At 45.4% G+C, this 23,696-nt stretch overlaps 9 pseudogenes; all 9 read left to right on the top strand.

Moving 5' to 3' along the window:
- Positions 1–12,333: 12,333 nt before the first annotated feature.
- On the top strand, positions 12,334–12,452 carry LOC143947292 (5S ribosomal RNA; annotated as a pseudogene).
- Positions 12,453–13,147: 695 nt separating this feature from the next.
- LOC143942771 (5S ribosomal RNA) lies at positions 13,148–13,266 on the top strand (annotated as a pseudogene).
- Positions 13,267–17,181: 3,915 nt separating this feature from the next.
- LOC143942777 (5S ribosomal RNA) lies at positions 17,182–17,300 on the top strand (annotated as a pseudogene).
- Positions 17,301–20,832: 3,532 nt separating this feature from the next.
- Positions 20,833–20,951, top strand: LOC143956809 (5S ribosomal RNA; annotated as a pseudogene).
- Positions 20,952–21,711: 760 nt separating this feature from the next.
- LOC143953913 (5S ribosomal RNA) lies at positions 21,712–21,830 on the top strand (annotated as a pseudogene).
- Positions 21,831–22,151: 321 nt separating this feature from the next.
- Positions 22,152–22,270, top strand: LOC143947050 (5S ribosomal RNA; annotated as a pseudogene).
- Positions 22,271–22,590: 320 nt separating this feature from the next.
- Positions 22,591–22,709, top strand: LOC143946729 (5S ribosomal RNA; annotated as a pseudogene).
- A 321-nt stretch (positions 22,710–23,030) lies between these two features.
- Positions 23,031–23,149, top strand: LOC143946011 (5S ribosomal RNA; annotated as a pseudogene).
- A 101-nt stretch (positions 23,150–23,250) lies between these two features.
- LOC143943220 (5S ribosomal RNA) lies at positions 23,251–23,369 on the top strand (annotated as a pseudogene).
- Positions 23,370–23,696: the final 327 nt, after the last annotated feature.

Below are 23,696 nucleotides of genomic sequence, written 5' to 3' on the forward strand. Positions count from 1 at the left end.
AATCTCTTCAGGCACTCTCAACCCTCTTGACTACCACAAAGATGGTCACTTTGGGAAACAAGCGAAAAAAAAACAGGTCAACGCCAACAACATAAAAAGAAGTCTATGACACCTGGGATTCCCAGGCGGTCTCCCATCCAGGTACTAACAAGGCCCGACTCTTCTTAGCCTCCAACATCAAACGAGATCGGGTGCTTTCAGGGTGATGTGCCCGTAGGCAATCTCTTCATGCACTTTCAACCCTCTTGACAAACGCCAAGATTGTCACCTTGGGAAACAAGCAAAAAAAATAAAAATGAGTCAGAAGCTAGAGACAATACGGCCCGAGTCCTCAATTTAATCCATGCGGCGTATGTACAGGGAAGGCCCTTGCTTATGTTGTCAATGGACGCGGAAAAGGCCTTTGACAGGGTGGCCTGGCACTTTATGCAGGCCACCCTGGAACATATAGGTCTTGGCCCCAACATGATGAGCTGGGTAATGTCGCTTTACTCCACGCCGTCGGCAGCGGTACGGGTGAACGAGTGGTGCTCGGACTCTTTCCCCATTACTAATGGGACGAGGCAGGGGTGCCCTCTGTCTCCCCTAATTTTTATTCTGACACTGGAACCACTTATGTGTCACGTTCGGAATGACCCGAATATTACTGGCATATCCAAACCCTCGGCACACCACAAAATTGCCGCGTACGCTGACAATCTAATTTTTTCCGTCTCCAATCCACACATTTTGCTTCCCAATATACTTGCGTCTCTACAGCGATACGGCAGCCTATCAAACTATAAAATCAATTGCGCCAAGTCAGCTGTATTGAATATATCGGTCCCGGATGGTGAGGCCAAGAGGCTCCGCTTTTCCATTCTACTGGGCTGAAAAATCTATACGTTACCTGGGCGTTGACATCGCAGCGGATTTAGCGCAATTGTACCCGCTTAATTTTGTCCCTCTCCTGGATAGACTGAAATCTGATTTGGGAAACTGGCATGCTTTAACACTGACCTGGTTCGGGCGCTGTAATGCATTCAAAATGACGGCCCTCCCGCGGATCTTATACATGTTCCAGACATTACAGATCCGGTTACCCCCAATTTTTTTCAGACAACTGCAGGTGCTGCTCCGGGACTTTATTTGGGCGCGCAAACCGCCCAGAGCCCGTTTGCAATTGCTTGCCAGACCAAAGGACAAGGGGGGTCTGGGTCTCCCAGATCTCAGACAATACTACAGAGTGACTCTGCTAGCGAGAGTCGTTGATTGGCATTGTAATGGCCCACACAAGCAGTGGGTGGAGATGGAGATTGAGGATGTATCCATTCCCCTATTGACCTCCCCGTGGCTCCTGTCCTCCCTACCAAAAGACCTCAGAGGTCACCCCGTAGTGGGAGCTATGTTGGCTGTTGTGCGGAGGTTGTTCCGCTGCACACACATTGCTCCCCTGCCATCACCAATGACTCCGGTTATAGGTAATCCAGACTTCCCACCGGGATTTACCAACAAGAAACTGCGACAGTTGACAGTGGTGGGGAAACAGCGTCTGGGAGAGGTGTGGCCCTCGGGAGGGCTCCCGACCACGCAAACTGTCGCCGAGATTTCTGACCCTCCGCTTGACTTGTTTAGTGCTTATTAACTTCGTCACTTTCTTCTGGCCATACAAAGGGCCCCCTACACTCCTAGAGACCTGACACCCTATGAATCCATCTGTCACAAAAGGGAACCTGTGCGACACACCCTCTCCCTCCTGTACAACCTATTGAGTAGTCAGGAGGAGGAGTCGACCCCCACCATTTATCCACAAATGGGAGAGGGACTTAGGCATCACATTTACCCCCCAACAGATAGGGAAGATCCTGACCTTAGTACATAAAGCAGACCAATATCAAGAATCAGGATACAAGATAGTCTCACGCTGGTATAGAGTCCCATACCTTCTGAATAAAATGGATAGATCAATCCCGGATGTTTGTTGGAGGTGAAATTCAGATACGGGGACCATGGGACACCTTTTCTGGGCATGCCCGGCCTTGAGGAACTTTTGGGTTCCCAGCAGCGTGCCTTCTACACTTGACCGAACAGCCTGTTCGAAAATACAACAAAAAACCTCACGATGCAACTCCTGAATGCCGCCCGGGCCTGCATTCCCGCACTGTGGAGGCAGCCCCAGCCCCCATCCAAGGTGCTGTGGTATTCCAAAGTCAATCATATTCTCCGGATGGAAGAATTGACCGCCACCCTTCACAACACTGAAGAGGCATTTAGTGTTACATGGAGGCCCTGGAGGTATTTTACTGGTACTCGAGACTACATTCGGGAGGTGAGCAGTGCCTCTGTCCCAGAAAACGACTGAACATCTAACGTTTACCTACGTAGGCCATGTCTGCCCTGGGTGGCATTCCCCCCTCCCTTTTTGTCTTTATTTTTCTTTTTTTCCCCGCCGCCATCCCCCCACCTCCTCTCTCTCCGTCTTTGCACTCTCTTCTTCCCCCGTCCTCCCTTTTGACTATGCCTTGTCTCCTTACTAGCCTTCGGGACCCAGAAGAACCCCAGGGTTCTGGACATGACCGGCTCATATTTTACTCTGGTTCACGTAGGTCATGATAAGCTGGCTCGCTGTGGTCCCAGTTGTTCTCCATGATTACATTTGTCCGAACGGAGCTGCACTAGTTATACTGTACTACATGTCGGAGGTGGGGTTTCTCTCTTTTCTGCATGAAACTGTAGGACTCGGCGACATTTTTGGAATCTCTCCTGATTGAGGCCTACGGTAGGGAAGCGTTCTCTACCTCATTTATTATTGAAAGGGCCCACAGAATGCCTGCCCGCCCGCCGCCGGAGGGGGCACCTCCTCGCACGTGCATTGCTAAGCTGTTAAATTACCGGGATAGGGATGCCATTCTTCGCCTTACTCGTGAAAAAGGCAACATCCCGTTTCAGAACGGACATATCTCAGTGTTTCCTGACTTTTCCGCAGAAGTTCAAAAACGTCGTTCCCGATTCGTGGAAGTCAAAAGGCGCCTTAGGGCACCTCACCTCAAGTACGCCATTTTGTACCCGGCCAGCGAAGACTTAGGGGACGAATGGGGGTTTTTCTTTACTACTAATCAGGGGATGGCTCCGGTTGACTGCACCTGGGAGGCTTTTAAACTGCACGTATGCTCCAATTTAACACACCGGATTAACCGGTTGAAGCGTACCTCCAAGACTTTGCTATCTAATGCCCTACGGGAGCTGGACACGGTGACCACTGACTTCACTACTGACCCCACACCTGCTAAGGCCCAGGTATTACGTCACCACACAAGGCTAGTAGATCACCTCCACATTGAACAGGCTAAGCAAAAGTTGTTTTTTGTTAAGCAACAGGTGTTTGAACAAGGAGAGAGGGCGGGAAAGTTGCTGGCCTACTTGGCGCATCGGGACTCCAAGCCCCCGGTGGTGGTTTCGTTGACTAACAATGGGGGTGAGGAGGTGACTGATCCGCCAACAGTGGCCACCATGTTTCGTGCTTACTATGCTGCCCTTTATGAGTCGCAGGTGCATAGGCCGAGAACTGAGACGGGGGCGTACCTCCGAGATATCTATCTTCCCTACCTGTCTGAGGCTCAGGTTGAGTCTCTTGAGGCCCCGATATCGGCAGATGAGATTAGGCTAGCGGTGGCATCCCTTGCAACGGCTAAGGCCCCTGGACTGGATGGTATTCCCCTGGATTTCTATGCCCACTACTCTGAGACACTAGTGCCAGAATTGTTGAGATTATATACACACATATTTGACTCCGGGTCCCTACCTGATACTCTACGGCAGGCAGTTATTATAGTGATACCCAAGCCAGGAAAGGATACCCACTCCCCGGATTCCTATCGCCCCATCTCGCTGCTCCAAGCAGATATAAAAATGTTGGCTAAAGTCCGAACGGAGCTGCATTAGTTATACTGTACTACATGTCCGAGGTGGGGTTTCTCTCTTTTCTGCATGAAACTCTAGGACTCCCCTCTGAGAACCCAGAGGTATTTGGCTGCCTATTTTTTGTTACCATGTAATTGTGACCCTGGGTCATGCTGTATGGTTGACTGTTATATTTATGTTGTTCTACTTATACTAAATAAAAGAATAAAACAAAAAAAAAAAATAAGTCAATGCCAACAACTTAAAAAAAAAGCCTATGGCATCGAGAAATCCCAGGCGGTCTCCCATCCAGGTACTAACCAGGTCCCAACCCTGCTTAGCCTCTGAGATCAAATGAGATTTGGCTCTTTCAGGGTGATGCAGCCATAGTAGATTTTTTCAGGCATGCTCAACCCTCTTGACAAACGCCAAGATGGTCACCTTGGGAAACAAACAAAAAAAACAAGTCAACGCCAACAACATAAAAAGAAGCCTACCGCACCTAGTATTTCCAGGCGGTCTCCCATCCAGGTATTAACAAGGCGCGACCCTTTCTAGCCTCTGAGATCAGCGGAGATTGGGCGCTTTCAGGGTGATGTGCCCATAGGCAATCTCTTTGGGCACTCTCACCCCTCTTGAAAAATGCCAAGATAGTCACCCTGGGAAACAAGCGAAAAAAAAACAGGTCAACGCCAACAACATAAAAAGAAGAATACAGCACCTGGTATTCCAAGGCCGTCTCCCATTCAAGTACTAACTAGGCCCAACCCTTCTTAGCCTCTGAGATCAGAAGAGATAGGGTGCTTTCAGGGTGATGCGGCTTTAAGCGATCTCTTTAGGCACTCTCAAACCTCTTGACAAATGCCAAGATGATCACTTTGGGAAACAAGCGAAAAAAACAGGTCAACACCAACAACATAAAAATAAGCCTGCGGCATCTGGAAAACCCACGCGGTCTCCCATCCAAGTACCAACCAGGCCCAACCCTGCTTAGCCTCTGAGACCAAACGAGATTGGGCGCTTTCAGGGTGTTGTGCTCGTAGGCAATTTCTTTGTGCGCTCTCAACCCTCTTGACACATGCCATGAGGGTCACTAGTGTATACAGATAGGCTAGATTATACAGAAGAACGTCCTGGGTATGCAGAGATGGAGGCTAGGGTATACAGAGAGAGAGGCTAGAGTATGCATACTTGCTAGTGTATACAGGCGGACTAGTGTATACAGAAGACCGGTTAGTTTATACAGAGAGGCAAATGTGTACAAAAGACAGGCTAGTGTATACAAATAGGCTAGATTATAGAGAAGAACGTCCTGGTATGCAGAGATGGAGGCTAAGGTATACAGAGAGAGGCTAGAGTACGCATACTTGCTAGTGTATACAGATGGACTAGTGTATACAGAGGGCCGGCTAGTTTATACAGAGAGGCTAATGTGTACAAAAGACAGGCTAGTGTATACAAATAGGCTAGATTATAGAGAAGAACGTCCTGGGTATGCAGAGATGGAGGCTGGGTTACACAGAGAGGCTAGTGTATGCAGGCTTGCTAGTGTATACAGACGGACTAGTGTATACAGTAGACCAGCTAGTTTATACAGGGAGGCTAATGTCTACAGAAGACCGGCTAGTGTATACACATAGGCTAGATTATACGTCCTTGGTATGCAGAGATGGAGGTTAAGGAATACAGAGAGAGAAGTTGGGTTACAAAGAGAGGCTAGTGTATGCAGACTTGCTAGTGTATACCGGTGGACTAGTGTATACAGAGAGGCTTGGGTATACAGAGAGCTAATGTATAAAGAGATGCTAGTTTATACAAAAGACAACCAAGAGTAGACAGTGAGGCTCGTGAATACAGAAGACCGGCTACAGAGAAGCTAATTTGTACAAAAGACAGGCTAGTGTATACAGATAGGCTAGATTATACAGAGGAAGGTCCTGGGTATGCAGAGATGGAGGCTAAGGAATCCAGAGATAGACTGTGTTACACAGAGAGGCTAGAGTATGCAGAAGACCGTCTATTTTTTTTTTTTACAGATAGGCTTACACTGTACACAGAGAGATTAATGTATACAGAAAAGCTAGCGTGTAAAGAAGACAGGACTTTATTTTTTGCTAATGCAACTACTTCTGAAACATGTAAAGTGCTTTTTTCATATTTTGGTGCTGTTAAAAAGTGGTGTGTTGTCAGTGGTGATATCAATGTGACAGTTAATGTGGAGAACTACAACTATACAAAATAGAGCAAAAGAGTGCTAAGTATATTTTGTTAAGTCATTGACTGATAGACGTTAAGTAATTGGCCGTTATTGGTTTGGCAGTACATGGTTTATTTTGATGTAAGATAGTTTTATTCTCTACTTATAGCCGAGTTTTAGACGACTTTATTATTAGCATTATTATCATTATTCATATATATTATGCAGAGTGTAAGTATTGCAGTGAGACGATATTGCTTTTGAAAGATTTGTATTATTATACATAGCATTGTTCGCAGACCAATAGGACAATTTACATGGCTTAATATTGCAGAGCGTAATTTATCAGGAAAGAGATCCAAAGCGTTAGTTGCAGTAGCTTCATAAAACTGAGAAATCGTTGCATTACTCTAAATTTAAAAGTTGTTCCGGTAGCACTGAAAAGACGATATTAGTGATCTACACATTTCGTTTACTATTGCAGAGAGATACCGGCTAAATGTTAATATGTAAATTTGTGCTGCGTGTAAGGTATAAATTAGATGGTTTAGTGTGAGCTGGTTTACCAGGATTTAGAGATAGTAATCTGTTTATACTAATAATAAGTATAGCAAAATAACTCTAAAATTAATATTTAGACAGTATATACAGGTCGGGTTTAAGTGGAAATACACGAAATAACAGCCAACGACGTGTGTAGGTTTTTATCAATCAGGTTCATTACGTGTCTTTAATCATGTAGTGAATATACCCCAAATATAGCTCAAGGATGAGAAAGCATAATAACTAACAGAGGATGACATGGCAAAAAGACAAACTGCATTAGAAATGTGAATATGAATTAGAGAGGAAATGCCAATTCCCACGGCTACGTACAGCAAAGTGTGAGCTAAGCAGCTACATATTCTGCAATAGCAGAGATTAAGTATTGCAGTCGAAATGAGATCGGAAGCGTTAGTTGCAGTAGCTCCAAAATGACTGAGAAATCATTTCATTACTCTAAATGTAAAAGTTATCCCGGTAGCACTGAGTGGACTGATATTAGATGAGTGATCGTTGTAGTACAAATTCAGTTTCCTATAGCAGAGAGATACCAGCTAAATATGAGACGAGCAATTAAACTGTTCACGGTAGCATTGCATTACTCTTAATATGTGCAGCGTGCCAAGAAGCAAAAAGATGGTTTTGTATTACCCTAAAATTAGCAGTATACGTAATAAAGGTCAGTAGGTAACCTGAATTTAGACATAGCAAACTCTTCAATCTAATTTAGCAAAATTAGAACGGATAATATTGAGACAGTATATAAAAGTCGAGTTTAAGTGGAAATACACAAAATATCTAGCTTACCTTTACATTGTTCAATAGAGCGTTGCAAAGTAATACCAAAGCAGAATGTCGGAATATCAATCAGATGAGATGATTGCTGCAATCATGAAATATCAGCAATGACTAGGTTTCTATCGGATGAGAAAGTATAATAACCAGCAAAGTATGACATGGCAAACTTACATGTAAACGCGGCTACATACAGCAAAGTGTGAGCTAAGCAGCTAAAGGGTATTTAAGAGTAAATTGATGTAGCTTGAAAATTCCAACGTGTAAATCGTTCCATTAATTTTGTTACGCACGACTTAACTTAGCTGTAGACATTATAACTTGTTACAATGATTTAGAGATCGTAATCTCTATAAAATAATAATAATAAGTATAGCAAAACAAATTAGGAAAATATTGAGGCAGTATGTATAGGTCGAAATTAAGGTGAATACACAAAAGGGATCAAGGGATTGTTGCAAAGTCAAATTGACGTAGCTTGCAAATTCCAACGTGTAAATCGTTCCATTAATTTTGTTGCGCACGAAGACGGCTTACACTGACTGTTTTCCGTTTCCACTGGAAAGAGAATCCTATTGCATAGAGGTAGCGAGAGATGGTTGCATTACTCTTAATGTGTAAAGGTTTTAAAAAGATGGTTTTGTGTGAATTTTGCTTTAACGTAAAATTAGCTGTAGACATTATAACTATGGTTAAGTTTACAATGATTTAGAGTTAGTAATCTCTATAATATAATAATAATAAGTATAGCAAAACAAATTAGGAAAATATTGAGGCAGTATATATAGGTCGAGATAAAGTGAATACACAAAAGGGATCAAGGGATAGTTGCAAAGTAGTATCCTCATTAAGGCAGAATGTCGGAATAGTAATGAGATTCGAAGGTTGCAACATAAAACGAAATATGAGCACGGTTAAATACAGAACGACAGTACATAATTTAAGAGTGCTGTAGAATATAGTATAAATTATTTAAGATTAAATAGATTTAGAATGAAAAAAAATCTAAGTTTAAATCGTTGAGTAAATCGTTGAGTAAATCGTAAATTTATCAGCTAAATTAACGCTGAGATTATGATTAATTTCACAATTCCATTACGCGGTCCTTTTCCACTGGTATAGTCATAATTTAATATCAGTAATTGCTATCAGTAAATATTAAAATTGTAAGACGGTTCACGGTTATGTGGAATTGATATGGATTTAAAAGCGGTACATTAATTTTCTGATGCATGTGGCAGAAAGACGGCTTATACTGCTTTTCTCACATTTTGCTGCGGTAAAAAGAAATGTTTTGTCACTGTGTTTTAACTGTGACAGTTAAGGTGGAGAAAAAGAAGAAATACAGAAAATAGAGTCAAGTAGTGGAAACGTTTATTTGTCATGACAGCTGATACTGGTTGAGCAATAAAACTGTTTTATTAAGATGTAAGACTAGTTTTATTCTCTACATATAGGCTTTTCAGAGAGTTGTATAATATAGGCGACAAATAGGACATTTAAATGGCTTAATATTGTAGGGAGGAAGTATGGCTGTTCAAAGGTAAGAGATTGAAAGCTTAGCTTGAAAATGGCCGAGAAATAGTTACATTAGTCTAAATTTAAAGGATATGCCGGTACCAATGAGAAAGGTTATATTAGACTTGTTGATCTTATTATTATTATTATAAAGATCATAGTGCAGAGAGACACTCAGTTAATGTCAGAGATACTCGGGAGATACTCGGTTAATGTCAGAAAAGCAATAAAACTGTTTACATCGTTAGCGAGCGATAGTTACATTACTCTTAGTATGTGCAGCATGTCTGGTAGCAAATGGATGGTTTTGTGAACATTTTGCATTACCGTACAATTAGCGTTAGAACTCATCGAAGTGAATAGATTTAACCGGATTTTGAGTTAGTACTCTCTATTTCTAATAAGAAATAAAGAAAAATAAGTCAGGATGGTGTGTCAGGACTGTCACATACTCAATGTGACAGTTGATGTGGAGAATTACAAATATGCAAAATAGAGCAAGAGAGTACATGGTTTATTTATATGTATGATAGTTTTATTGCATGCTTGATGTGGATGATTAAAATTGTGTAGTGATCTATATTTAGCATAAGAATGAAAAGGCATAACATGGCAATGAGACAAACTCCATTAGAGATGTGAGCTAGATGAAATGATGAAATGTCTCTGTATTAGCCCAGATTGTTCTGTTATCACTTAGCCTACCCTCTAAATTCACTAGCCTCTCTATATACACCAGCATGTTTACACTAGCCGATCTTCTGCATACAATAGCCTGTCTTCGATATACACTAGCCTATGTTCTGAATACACTAGCCCGTCTTCTGTCTTCTGTATGCCCTAGCCTGTCTTCTGTATACATTAGTCTCTCTGTATAAACTAGCATCTCTGTATACCCCAAACTGTCTTCTGTAAAAACTTGTCTCTCTTTATAGCCTGTCTAGCCTTTCTTCTGTACACACTAGCTTCTCTGTATACACTAACCAGGCTTCTATATACAATAGCTTCACTCTATGCACTAGCCTCTCTGTATAATCTAGCCTCTCTATATACTCTAGATAGTGTTCTGCATCTCCGTAGTGGTAGCCTCTCCGTAGAAGCCAGCATTTATTCTGTATTCACTAGCCTTTCTTCTGTATGCTGTAGTCTTCTATATATATTAGCTTCTCTGTACACCCTTGCATCTCTGTAATACACTAAACCCTCTGTATACCACAGCCTGTCTTCTGTATACACTAGACTGTAAAAACTAGCTAGAATACACCAGCCTGTCTTCTGTACCCACTAGAATCTCTGTTTACACTACCCAGTCTTCTGTATACACTGTCAGCTTGGATGTATACCCAAGCCTGTCTTCTGTATACACTAGTCTCTCTATATGCACTTTCCTATCTGTATACACTCGACTCTCTCTATACACTAACCTCTCTATATACACTAACATCTTTGTATATACTAGCTTCTCTTTAAACTAGCCTCTCTGTGTACCCCAGCCTCATTGTTTACTCTAGCATCTCTGTATACTCAAGCCTATCTGCATACACGAGTCTGTATTCTGTATTCACTAGCCTTTCTTCTGTCTTCTATATATTTTAGCTTCTCTGTACACCCTTGCATCTCTGTAAACACTGTCTGAACTAGCCAGTATTATGTATACACTCACCGACTGTATACACTAGACTCTCTGAATACACTAAACCCTCAGTATACCACAGCCTGTCTTCTGTATACACTAAACTGTAAAAACTAGCTAGAATACACCAGCCTGTCTTCTTTACCCACTAGACTCTCTGTATGCACTACCCAGTCTTCTGTATACACTGTCAGCTTTTATGTATACCCAAGCCTGTCTTCTGTATACACTAGTTTCTCTATATGCACTGTCCTTTTTGTATACTCTCGAACCTCTCTATACATTAACCTCTCTATATACACTAACATCTTTGTATATACTTGCCTCTCTTTAAATTAGCCTCTCTGTGTACCCCAGCCTCACTGTTTACTCTAGCATCTCTGTATACTCAAGCCTATCTACATACACGAGTCTTCTGTATTCTGTATTCACTAGCCTTTCTTCTGTATGCTGTAGTTTTCTATATATACCAGCTTCTCTGTACACCCTTGCATCTCTGTAAACACTGTGTAAACTAGCCAGTCTTATGTATACACTAGACTCTCTGAATACACTAAACCCTCAGTATACCACAGCCTGTCTTCTGTATACACTAGACTGTAAAAACTAGCTAGAATACACCAACCTGTCTTCTGTACCCACTAGACTCTCTGTATACACTACCCAGTCTTCTGTATAGAATGTCAGCTTTGATGTATACCCCTTCTGTATACACTAGCTTCTCTATATGCACTGTCCTTTCTGTATACACTCGACTCTCTCTATACACTAACCTCTCTATATACACTATCATCTTTGTATTTGTCTTTAAACTAGCCTCTCTGTCTACCCCAGCCTCACTGTTTACTCTAGCATCTCTGTATACTCAAGCCTATCTACATACACGAGTCTTTATTCTGTATTCACTAGCCTTTCTTCTGTATGCTGTAGTCTTCTATATATACCAGCTTCTCTGTACACCCTAGCACTGTAACAGTGCTAGGTTCCTGTATTACAGAAACAGAACACCAGCAATAAGGTGTATACTGTGCAGGAGGCACACAACACTCACTCTAACTTCTGCACTGCAGATGCATGTATTGCAGAAATTGAACACCAGTAATAAAGGGTAGCTTCAGGTGTGTACTGTGCAGGAGGCACATAACACCCACTGTAACAGTGCCAGGTTCCCAAGCAGTAAAGACACTGTCCCTGCCTATCGTCCTCTTTCCCTGACCACCGCAACACATTATACAAGGCCGCCACGCTGGCGGCCTTATATAGGGTGGGGTGTGTACTAAACCCCCCTGAGCTATAATTGGCCACAGGAATCCTGCCTGTGGTGAATTGTGGCTCTCCTCACAGAGGATGTCACATCTGTTCTTATTATATAGAACCTATTATGCTCCTCATAAACTTTTTCAGTTTGGCTGAATGGCCGGACGCAAGTTGCCCCCGGTGCGGGAACATGGGGGGAGACATGATGCACATGTTTTGGAGATGCCCGAAGTTGATCCGCTACTGGACAGAGGTGACAGGAACCATTGATTGGGTGTTTGGAACCTCCACCGGGATGGAGGCGAAGTATTGTCTCCTGGGATTAGTTGAAGGAGTTGGAAACCCGGGGAGTAGCCAGATGGCTGTTCTGAGATGCCTATTTCAGGCAAGGAAACTGATTGGCCAACCCTGCTTAGCCTCCAATGTTGGCAATGACTTGGTTTTTTTCGCTTGTTTCCCAAGATGACCATGTTGGCGTTTGTCAAGATGGTTGAGAGTGCCCGAAGGGATCGCCTATGGCCCCATCACCTTGAAAGTGCCTGATCTTGTCTGATCTCGGAGGCTAAGCATTGTTGGGCCTGATTAGTAACTGGATGGGAGACCAACTGGGAATACCAGGTGCCGTAGGATTCTTTTTATGTTGATGGCGTTGACATGGTTTTTTTTTTTCGCTTGTTTCGCAAGGTGATCATCTTGGCATTTGTCAAGAGGGCTGAGAGAGCCCAAAGAAATCTCCTACGGCCAAATCCCCCTGAAAGCGCCCGATCTCATCTGATCTCGGAGGCTAAGCAGGGTGCGGCCTGTTTAGTACCTAATTAAAGGTGCCGTAGGAATCTTTTTATATTGTTGGCTTTGACCTGTTTTTCTTTCGCTTGTTTCCCAAGGTGACCATTTTAGCATCAGTCAAGAGTTTTGAGTAAGTCCCAAAGCGTTCGCCTGAGGTCACATCACCCTGAAAGCGCCCGATCTCAGAGGCTAAGCAGGTTCTGGGTCAGATGGGAGACCGCCAGGGTCTATGTTGTTGGCGTTGACCTGTTTTTTTTCACTTGTTTCCCAAGATAACCATCTTGGTATTTGTCAAGAGGGTTGAGAGTGTCTACATAAAACACCTATGGCCACATCACCCTGAAAGCGCACAATCTCATCTGATGTCAGAGGCCTAGCAGTGTACGGCCTGGTTAATACCTGTATGGGAGACCATCTGTGAATACCAGATGCCGTAGGCTTCTTTTTATGTTGTTGGCATTTACCTGTTTATTTTCGCTTGTTTCCCAAGGTGACCATCTTGGCGTTTAACAAGAGGGTTGAGAGTGCCCAAAGAGATCACCTATGGCCCCATCACCCTGAAAGCGCCCAATCTCATCTGATCTCAGAGGCTAAACAGTGTCGGGCCTGGTTAGTACCTGGATGGGAGACCGCCTGGAAATACCAGGTGCCATAGGCTTCTTTTTATGTTGTTGGCTTTGAACTGTTTTTTTCGCTTGTTTCTCAAGGCGACCATCTTGATGTTTGTCAAGAGGGTTGGGCGTGTCTTGAAGAGAACGCTTACGGCCACATCACCCTGAAAGCACCCGATCTCGTCTGATTTCAGAGGCTTAGCAGCGTCAGGCCTGGTTAGTACCTGGATGGGAGACTGCCTGGGAAGACCAGGTGACATAGAAGGATCTGGCCTGGTTAGTGTCTTGATTGGGAGATCGCCTGGGAATACTGGATGCCGTAGGATTCTTTTTATGTTGTTGGCTTTGACCTGTTTTTTTTCCCTTGTTTCCCAAGGTGACCATCTTGGCGTTTGTCAAGAGGGTTGAGAGTGCACAAAGAAATTGCCTACGGGCACAACACCCTGAAAGCGCCCAATCTCGTTTGGTCTCAGAGGCTAAGCAGGGCTGGGCCTTGTTTGTACCTGGATGGGAGACCGCCTGGGTTTTCCAGATGCCGCAGGCTTCTTTTTATGTTGTTGGCGTTGACTTGTTTTTTTTGTTTGTTTCCCAAGGTGACCATCTTGGCGTTTGTCAAGAGGGTTGAGTGTGCATTTGATCTCAGAGGCTAAGCAGGGTTGGGACATGGTTAGTACCTGGATGGGAGACCGCCTGGGATTTCTCAATGCCATAGGCATTAGTTTTAAGTTGTTGGCATTGACTTATTTTTTTTATTTTTATTATTCTTTTATTAAGAAGAACAACATAAATATAACAGTCAACCATACAGCATGACCCAGGGTCACAATTACATGCTAACAAAAAATAGGCAGCCAAATATCTCTGGGTTCTCAGAGGGGAGTCCTACAGTTTCATTCAGAAAATAGAGAAACCCCACCTCCGACATGTAGTACAGTATAACTAGTGCAGCTCCGTTCGGACAAATGTAATCATGGAGAACAACTGGGACCACAGCGAGCCAGCTTATCATGACCTATGTGAACCAGAGTAAAATATGAGCCGGTCATGTCCAGAACCCTGGGGTTCTTCTGGGTCCCGAAGGCTAGTAAGGAGACAAGGCATAGTCAAAAGGGAGGACGGGGGGAAGAAGAGAGTGCAAAGACGGAGAGAGAGGAGGTGGGGGGATGGCGGCAGGGAAAAAAAGAAAAATAAAGACAAAAAGGGAGGGGGGGAATGCCACCCAGGGCAGACATGGCCTACGTAGGTAAACGTTAGATGTTCAGTCGTTTTCTGGGACAGAGGCACTGCTCACCTCCCGAATGTAGTCTCGAGTACCAGTAAAATACCTCCAGGGCCTCCATGTAACACTAAATGCCTCTTCAGTGTTGTGAAGGGTGGCGGTCAATTCTTCCATCCGGAGAATATGATTGACTTTGGAATACCACAGCACCTTGGATGGGGGCTGAGGCTGCCTCCACAGTGCGGGAATGCAGGCCCGGGCGGCATTCAGGAGTTGCATCGTGAGGGTTTTTTTCTATTTTCGAACAGGCTGTTCGGTCAAGTGTAGAAGGCACGCTGCTGGGAACCCAAAAGTTCCTGAAGGCCGGGCATGCCCAGAAAAGGTGTCCCATGGTCCCCGTATCTGAATTTCACCTCCAACAAACATCCGGGATCGATCTATACATTTTATTCAGAAGGTATGGGACTCTATACCAGCGTGAGACTATCTTGTATCCTGATCCTTGATAATGGACTTCTTTATGTACTAAGGTCAGGATCTTCCCTATCGTCCCTCTCCCATTTGTGGATAAATGGTGGGGGTCGACTCCTCCTCCTGACTACTCAATAGGTTGTACAGGAGGGTGAGGGTGTGTCGCCCAGGTTCCCTTTTGTGACAGATGGATTCATAGGGTGTCAGGTCTCTAGGAGTGTAGGGGGCCCTTTGTATGGCCAGAAGAAAGTGACGAAGTTGATAAGCACTAAACAAGTCAAGCGGAGGGTCAGAAAGCTCGGCGACAGTTTGCGTGGTCGGGAGCCCTCCTGAGGGCCACACCTCTCCCAGACGCTGTTTCCCCACCACTGTCAACTGTCGCAGTTTCTTGTTGGTAAATCCCGGTGGGAAGTCTGGATTAGCTATAACCGGAGTCATTGGTGATGGCAGGGGAGCAATGTGTGTGCAGCGGAACAACCTCCGCACAACAGCCAACGTAGCTCCCACTACGGGGTGACCTCTGAGGTCTTTTGTTAGGGAGGACAGGAGCTACACGGGGAGGTCAATAGGGGAATGGATCCATCCTCAATCTCCATCTCCACCCACTGCTTGTGTGGGCCATTACAATGCCAATCAACGACTCTCGCTAGCAGAGTCACTCTGTAGTATTGTCTGAGATCTGGGAGACCCAGACCCCCCTTGTCCTTTGGTCTGGCAAGCAATTGCAAACGGGCTCTGGGCGGTTTGCGCGCCCAAATAAAGTCCCGGACCAGCACCTGCAGTTGTCTGAGAAAAATTGGGGGTAACCGGATCGGTAATGTCTGGAACATGTATAAGATCCGCGGGAGGGCCGTCATTTTGAATACATTACAGCGCCCGAACCAGGTCAGTGTTAAAGTATGCCAGTTTCCCAAATCAGATTTCAGTCTATCCAGGAGAGGGACAAAATTAAGCGGGTACAATTGCGCTAAATCCGCTGCGATGTCAACGCCCAGGTAACGTATAGATTTTTCAGCCCAGTAGAATGGAAAAGCGGAGCGGAGTCTCTTGGCCTCACCATCCGGGACCGATATATTCAATACAGCCGACTTGGTGCAATTGATTTTATAGTTTGATAGGCTGCCGTATCACTGTAGAGACGCAAGTATATTGGGAAGCAAAATGTGTGGATTGGAGACGGAAAGAATTAGATCGTCAGTGTACGCCGCAATTTTGTTGTGTGCCGAGGGTTTGGATATGCCAGTAATATTCGGGTCATTCCGAACGTGACACATAAGTGGTTCCAGTGTCAGAATAAAAATTAGGGGAGACAGAGGGCACCCCTGCCTCGTCCCATTAGTGATGGGGAAAGAGTCCGAGCACCACTCGTTCACCCGTACCGCTGCCGACGGCGTGGAGTAAAGCGACATTACCCAGCTCATCATGTTGGGGCCAAGACCTATATGTTCCAGGGTGGCCTACATAAAGTGCCAGGCCTTGAAAGTGCCTGATCTTGTCTGATCTCGGAGGCTAAGCATTGTTGGGCCTGATTAGTAACTGGATGGGAGACCAACTGGGAATACCAGGTGCCGTAGGATTCTTTTTATGTTGATGGCGTTGACATGGTTTTTTTTTTTCGCTTGTTTCGCAAGGTGATCATCTTGGCATTTGTCAAGAGGGCTGAGAGAGCCCAAAGAAATCTCCTACGGCCAAATCCCCCTGAAAGCGCCCGATCTCATCTGATCTCGGAGGCTAAGCAGGGTGCGGCCTGTTTAGTACCTAATTAAAGGTGCCGTAGGAATCTTTTTATATTGTTGGCTTTGACCTGTTTTTCTTTCGCTTGTTTCCCAAGGTGACCATTTTAGCATCAGTCAAGAGTTTTGAGTAAGTCCCAAAGCGTTCGCCTGAGGTCACATCACCCTGAAAGCGCCCGATCTCAGAGGCTAAGCAGGTTCTGGGTCAGATGGGAGACCGCCAGGGTCTATGTTGTTGGCGTTGACCTGTTTTTTTTCACTTGTTTCCCAAGATAACCATCTTGGTATTTGTCAAGAGGGTTGAGAGTGTCTACATAAAACACCTATGGCCACATCACCCTGAAAGCGCACAATCTCATCTGATGTCAGAGGCCTAGCAGTGTACGGCCTGGTTAATACCTGTATGGGAGACCATCTGTGAATACCAGATGCCGTAGGCTTCTTTTTATGTTGTTGGCATTTACCTGTTTATTTTCGCTTGTTTCCCAAGGTGACCATCTTGGCGTTTAACAAGAGGGTTGAGAGTGCCCAAAGAGATCACCTATGGCCCCATCACCCTGAAAGCGCCCAATCTCATCTGATCTCAGAGGCTAAACAGTGTCGGGCCTGGTTAGTACCTGGATGGGAGACCGCCTGGAAATACCAGGTGCCATAGGCTTCTTTTTATGTTGTTGGCTTTGAACTGTTTTTTTCGCTTGTTTCTCAAGGCGACCATCTTGATGTTTGTCAAGAGGGTTGGGCGTGTCTTGAAGAGAACGCTTACGGCCACATCACCCTGAAAGCACCCGATCTCGTCTGATTTCAGAGGCTTAGCAGCGTCAGGCCTGGTTAGTACCTGGATGGGAGACTGCCTGGGAAGACCAGGTGACATAGAAGGATCTGGCCTGGTTAGTGTCTTGATTGGGAGATCGCCTGGGAATACTGGATGCCGTAGGATTCTTTTTATGTTGTTGGCTTTGACCTGTTTTTTTTCCCTTGTTTCCCAAGGTGACCATCTTGGCGTTTGTCAAGAGGGTTGAGAGTGCACAAAGAAATTGCCTACGGGCACAACACCCTGAAAGCGCCCAATCTCGTTTGGTCTCAGAGGCTAAGCAGGGCTGGGCCTTGTTTGTACCTGGATGGGAGACCGCCTGGGTTTTCCAGATGCCGCAGGCTTCTTTTTATGTTGTTGGCGTTGACTTGTTTTTTTTGTTTGTTTCCCAAGGTGACCATCTTGGCGTTTGTCAAGAGGGTTGAGTGTGCATTTGATCTCAGAGGCTAAGCAGGGTTGGGACATGGTTAGTACCTGGATGGGAGACCGCCTGGGATTTCTCAATGCCATAGGCATTAGTTTTAAGTTGTTGGCATTGACTTATTTTTTTTATTTTTATTATTCTTTTATTAAGAAGAACAACATAAATATAACAGTCAACCATACAGCATGACCCAGGGTCACAATTACATGCTAACAAAAAATAGGCAGCCAAATATCTCTGGGTTCTCAGAGGGGAGTCCTACAGTTTCATTCAGAAAATAGAGAAACCCCACCTCCGACATGTAGTACAGTATAACTAGTGCAGCTCCGTTCGGACAAATGTAATCATGGAGAACAACTGGGACCACAGCGAGCCAGCTTATCATGACCTATGTGAACCAGAGTAAAATATGAGCCGGTCATGTCCAGAACCCTGGGGTTCTTCTGGGTCCCGAAGGCTAGTAAGGAGACAAGGCATAGTCAAAAGGGAGGACGGGGGGAAGAAGAGAGTGCAAAGACGGAGAGAGAGGAGGTGGGGGGATGGCGGCAGGGAAAAAAAGAAAAATAAAGACAAAAAGGGAGGGGGGGAATGCCACCCAGGGCAGACATGGCCTACGTAGGTAAACGTTAGATGTTCAGTCGTTTTCTGGGACAGAGGCACTGCTCACCTCCCGAATGTAGTCTCGAGTACCAGTAAAATACCTCCAGGGCCTCCATGTAACACTAAATGCCTCTTCAGTGTTGTGAAGGGTGGCGGTCAATTCTTCCATCCGGAGAATATGATTGACTTTGGAATACCACAGCACCTTGGATGGGGGCTGAGGCTGCCTCCACAGTGCGGGAATGCAGGCCCGGGCGGCATTCAGGAGTTGCATCGTGAGGGTTTTTTTCTATTTTCGAACAGGCTGTTCGGTCAAGTGTAGAAGGCACGCTGCTGGGAACCCAAAAGTTCCTGAAGGCCGGGCATGCCCAGAAAAGGTGTCCCATGGTCCCCGTATCTGAATTTCACCTCCAACAAACATCCGGGATCGATCTATACATTTTATTCAGAAGGTATGGGACTCTATACCAGCGTGAGACTATCTTGTATCCTGATCCTTGATAATGGACTTCTTTATGTACTAAGGTCAGGATCTTCCCTATCGTCCCTCTCCCATTTGTGGATAAATGGTGGGGGTCGACTCCTCCTCCTGACTACTCAATAGGTTGTACAGGAGGGTGAGGGTGTGTCGCCCAGGTTCCCTTTTGTGACAGATGGATTCATAGGGTGTCAGGTCTCTAGGAGTGTAGGGGGCCCTTTGTATGGCCAGAAGAAAGTGACGAAGTTGATAAGCACTAAACAAGTCAAGCGGAGGGTCAGAAAGCTCGGCGACAGTTTGCGTGGTCGGGAGCCCTCCTGAGGGCCACACCTCTCCCAGACGCTGTTTCCCCACCACTGTCAACTGTCGCAGTTTCTTGTTGGTAAATCCCGGTGGGAAGTCTGGATTAGCTATAACCGGAGTCATTGGTGATGGCAGGGGAGCAATGTGTGTGCAGCGGAACAACCTCCGCACAACAGCCAACGTAGCTCCCACTACGGGGTGACCTCTGAGGTCTTTTGTTAGGGAGGACAGGAGCTACACGGGGAGGTCAATAGGGGAATGGATCCATCCTCAATCTCCATCTCCACCCACTGCTTGTGTGGGCCATTACAATGCCAATCAACGACTCTCGCTAGCAGAGTCACTCTGTAGTATTGTCTGAGATCTGGGAGACCCAGACCCCCCTTGTCCTTTGGTCTGGCAAGCAATTGCAAACGGGCTCTGGGCGGTTTGCGCGCCCAAATAAAGTCCCGGACCAGCACCTGCAGTTGTCTGAGAAAAATTGGGGGTAACCGGATCGGTAATGTCTGGAACATGTATAAGATCCGCGGGAGGGCCGTCATTTTGAATACATTACAGCGCCCGAACCAGGTCAGTGTTAAAGTATGCCAGTTTCCCAAATCAGATTTCAGTCTATCCAGGAGAGGGACAAAATTAAGCGGGTACAATTGCGCTAAATCCGCTGCGATGTCAACGCCCAGGTAACGTATAGATTTTTCAGCCCAGTAGAATGGAAAAGCGGAGCGGAGTCTCTTGGCCTCACCATCCGGGACCGATATATTCAATACAGCCGACTTGGTGCAATTGATTTTATAGTTTGATAGGCTGCCGTATCACTGTAGAGACGCAAGTATATTGGGAAGCAAAATGTGTGGATTGGAGACGGAAAGAATTAGATCGTCAGTGTACGCCGCAATTTTGTTGTGTGCCGAGGGTTTGGATATGCCAGTAATATTCGGGTCATTCCGAACGTGACACATAAGTGGTTCCAGTGTCAGAATAAAAATTAGGGGAGACAGAGGGCACCCCTGCCTCGTCCCATTAGTGATGGGGAAAGAGTCCGAGCACCACTCGTTCACCCGTACCGCTGCCGACGGCGTGGAGTAAAGCGACATTACCCAGCTCATCATGTTGGGGCCAAGACCTATATGTTCCAGGGTGGCCTACATAAAGTGCCAGGCCACCCTGTCAAAGGCCTTCTCCGCGTCCGTTGACAACATAAGCAAGGGCCTTCCCTGTACATGCGCCGCATGGATTAAATTGAGGACTCGGGCCATATTGTCTCTAGCTTCCGACTTATTTTTATTTTTTTTGCTTGTTTCCCAAGGTGACCATCTTGGCGTTTGTCAAGAGGGTTGAAAGTGCCTGAAGAGATTGCCTACGGGCACATCACCCTGAAAGCACCCGATCTCGTTTGATGTTGGAGGCTAAGAAGAGTCGTGCCTTGTTAGTACCTGGATGGGAGACTGCCTGGGAATACCAGGTGTCATAGACTTCTTTTTATGTTGTTGGCGTTGACGTGTTTTTTTTTCGCTTGTTTCCCAAAGTGACCATCTTGGTGTTTGTCAAGAGGGTTGAGAGTGCCTGAAGAGATTGCCTATGGCAACATCACTCTGAAAGCACCCAACCTCGTCTGATCTTGGAGGCTAAGAAGAGTCGGGCCTGGTTAGTACCTGGATGGGAGACCACCTGGGAATACCAGTTATTGTAGGCTTCTTTTTATGTTGTTGGCGTTGATTCGTTTTTTTTTTTTTGCTTGTTTCCCAAGGTGACCATCTTGGCATTTGTCAAGAGGGTTGAGAGTGCCCAAAGAGATCGCTTACAGCAGCATCACCCTGAAAGAGCCCTATCTCTTCTCTTCTCTGAGGCTAAGAAGGGTTGGGCCTAGTTAGTACCTGGATGGGAGATGGCGTTGGAATACCAGGTGCCGTATTCTTCTTTTTATGTTGTTGACATTGACCTGTTTTTTTTCGCTTGTATCTCAAGGTGACTATCTTGGCATTTGTCAAGAGGGTTGAGAATGCCCAAAGAGATTGCCTATGGGCACATAACCCTGAAAGCGCCCAATCTTCTCTGATCTCAGAAGCTAAACAGGGTTGGGCCTTGCTAGTACCTGGATTGGAGACCACCTGGGAATACTAGGTGCTGTAGGCTTCCTTTTATGTGGTTGGCCTTGACCTGTTTTTTTTTTCACTTGTTTCCCAAGGTGACCATCTTGGCGTTTGTCAAGAGGGTTGAAAGTGCCTGAAGAGATTGCCTACGGGCACATCACCCTGAAAGCACCCGATCTCGTTTGATGTTGGAGGCTAAGAAGAGTCGTGCCTTGTTAGTACCTGGATGGGAGACCGCCTGGGAATACCAGGTGTCATAGACTTCTTTTTATGTTGTTGGCGTTGACCTGTTTTTTTTCCGCTTGTTTCCCAAAGTGACCATCTTGGTGTTTGTCAAGAGGGTTGAGAGTGCCTGAAGAGATTGCCTATGGCAACATCACTCTGAAAGCACCCAATCTCGTCTGATCTTGGAGGCTAAGAAGAGTCGGGCCTGGTTAGTACCTGGATGGGAGACCACCTGGGAATACCAGTTATTGTAGGCTTCTTTTTATGTTGTTGGCGTTGATTCGTTTTTTTTTTTTTGCTTGTTTCCCAAGGTGACCATCTTGGCATTTGTCAAGAGGGTTGAGAGTGCCCAAAGAGATCGCTTACAGCAGCATCACCCTGAAAGAGCCCTATCTCTTCTCTTCTCTGAGGCTAAGAAGGGTTGGGCCTAGTTAGGACCTGGATGGGAGATGGCATTGGAATACCAGGTGCCGTATTCTTCTTTTTATGTTGTTGACATTGACCTGTTTACTTTCGCTTGTATCTCAAGGTGACTATCTTGGCATTTGTCAAGAGGGTTGAGAATGCCCAAAGAGATTGCCTATGGGCACATAACCCTGAAAGCACCCGATCTCCTCTGATCTCAGAAGCTAAACAGGGTTGGGCCTTGCTAGTTCCTGGATTGGAGACCACCTGGGAAAACTAGGTGCTGTAGGCTTCTTTTTATGTTGTTGGCCTTGACCTGTTTTTTTTTTCACTTGTTTCCCAAGGTGACCATCTTGGCGTTTGTCAAGAGGGTTGAAAGTGCCTGAAGAGATTGCCTACGGGCACATCACCCTGAAAGCACCCGATCTCGTTTGATGTTGGAGGCTAAGAAGAGTCGGGCCTTGTTAGTACCTGGATGGGAGACCGCCTGGGAATACCAGGTGTCTTAGACTTCTTTTTATGTTGTTGGCGTTGACCTGTTTTTTTTTCGCTTGTTTCCCAAAGTGATCATCTTGGTGTTTGTCAAGAGGGTTGAGAGTGCCTGAAGAGATTGCCTATGGTCACATCACTCTGAAAGCACCCAATCTCGTCTGATCTTGGAGGCTAAGAAGAGTCGGGCCTGGTTAGTACCTGGATGGGAGACCACCAGGGAATACCAGTTATTGTAGGCTTCTTTTTATGTTGTTGGCGTTGATTTGTTTTTTTTTTTGCTTGTTTCCCAAGGTGACTATCTTGGCATTTGTCAAGAGGGTTGAGAGTGCCCAAAGAGATCGCTTACAGCAGCATCGCCCTGAAAGAGCCCTATCTCTTCTCTTCTCTGAGGCTAAGAAGGGTTGGGCCTAGTTAGTACCTGGATGGGAGATGGCGTTGGAATACCAGGTGCCGTATTCTTCTTTTTATGTTGTTGACATTGACCTGTGTTTTTTTTCGCTTGTATCTCAAGGTGACTATCTTGGCATTTGTCAAGAGGGTTGAGAATGCCCAAAGAGATTGCCTATGGGCACATAATCCTGAAAGCACCCGATCTCCTCTGATCTCAGAAGCTAAACAGGGTTGAGCCTTGCTAGTACCTGGATTGGAGACCACCTGAGAAAACTAGGTGCTGTAGGCTTCTTTTTATGTTGTTGGCCTTGACCTGTTTTTTTTTTCACTTGTTTCCCAAGGTGACCATCTTGGCGTTTGTGAAGAGCGTTGAGAGTGTCCAAAGAGATCACCTACGGCCCCATCACCCTGAAAGCGCCCAATCTCATCTGATCTCGGATGCTAAACAGTGTCAGGCCTGGTTAGTACCTGGATGGGAGACCGCCTGGGAATACTAGGTGCCATAGGCTTCTTTTTTTTTTTTTTTTGTAGTATGCGACATACAATGCAAAGGCAACTACACTGAATGTGTGATACAAATAGTTACAAACAAACGATCATATTGCATGGATATCAGAGCAAATGGTAAGAAGTCCGAGGAGAATAGCACGTGTACAGCTTTGCGGTCATATCAAGATGAGATTAAAGCTCCATCTCGTTGGGATCCTCTACCACTTAAAATATTATTGATACTAGCCCTGCTACCCTCGAAGAGTTTAGATATCCATAGATAGGGGAAGAGTATAGTGTAGTAGTCAAATGGGGTCGGAACATACCATTTTCTTTTCCCTTTTTTG

The sequence above is a fragment of the Lithobates pipiens genome, unplaced genomic scaffold (genome assembly GCF_037356315.1).
Source record: "Lithobates pipiens isolate NorthernLeopardFrog02 unplaced genomic scaffold, aLitPip1_a1.2 Scaffold_10, whole genome shotgun sequence".
Lineage (NCBI taxonomy): Eukaryota > Metazoa > Chordata > Amphibia > Anura > Ranidae > Lithobates > Lithobates pipiens.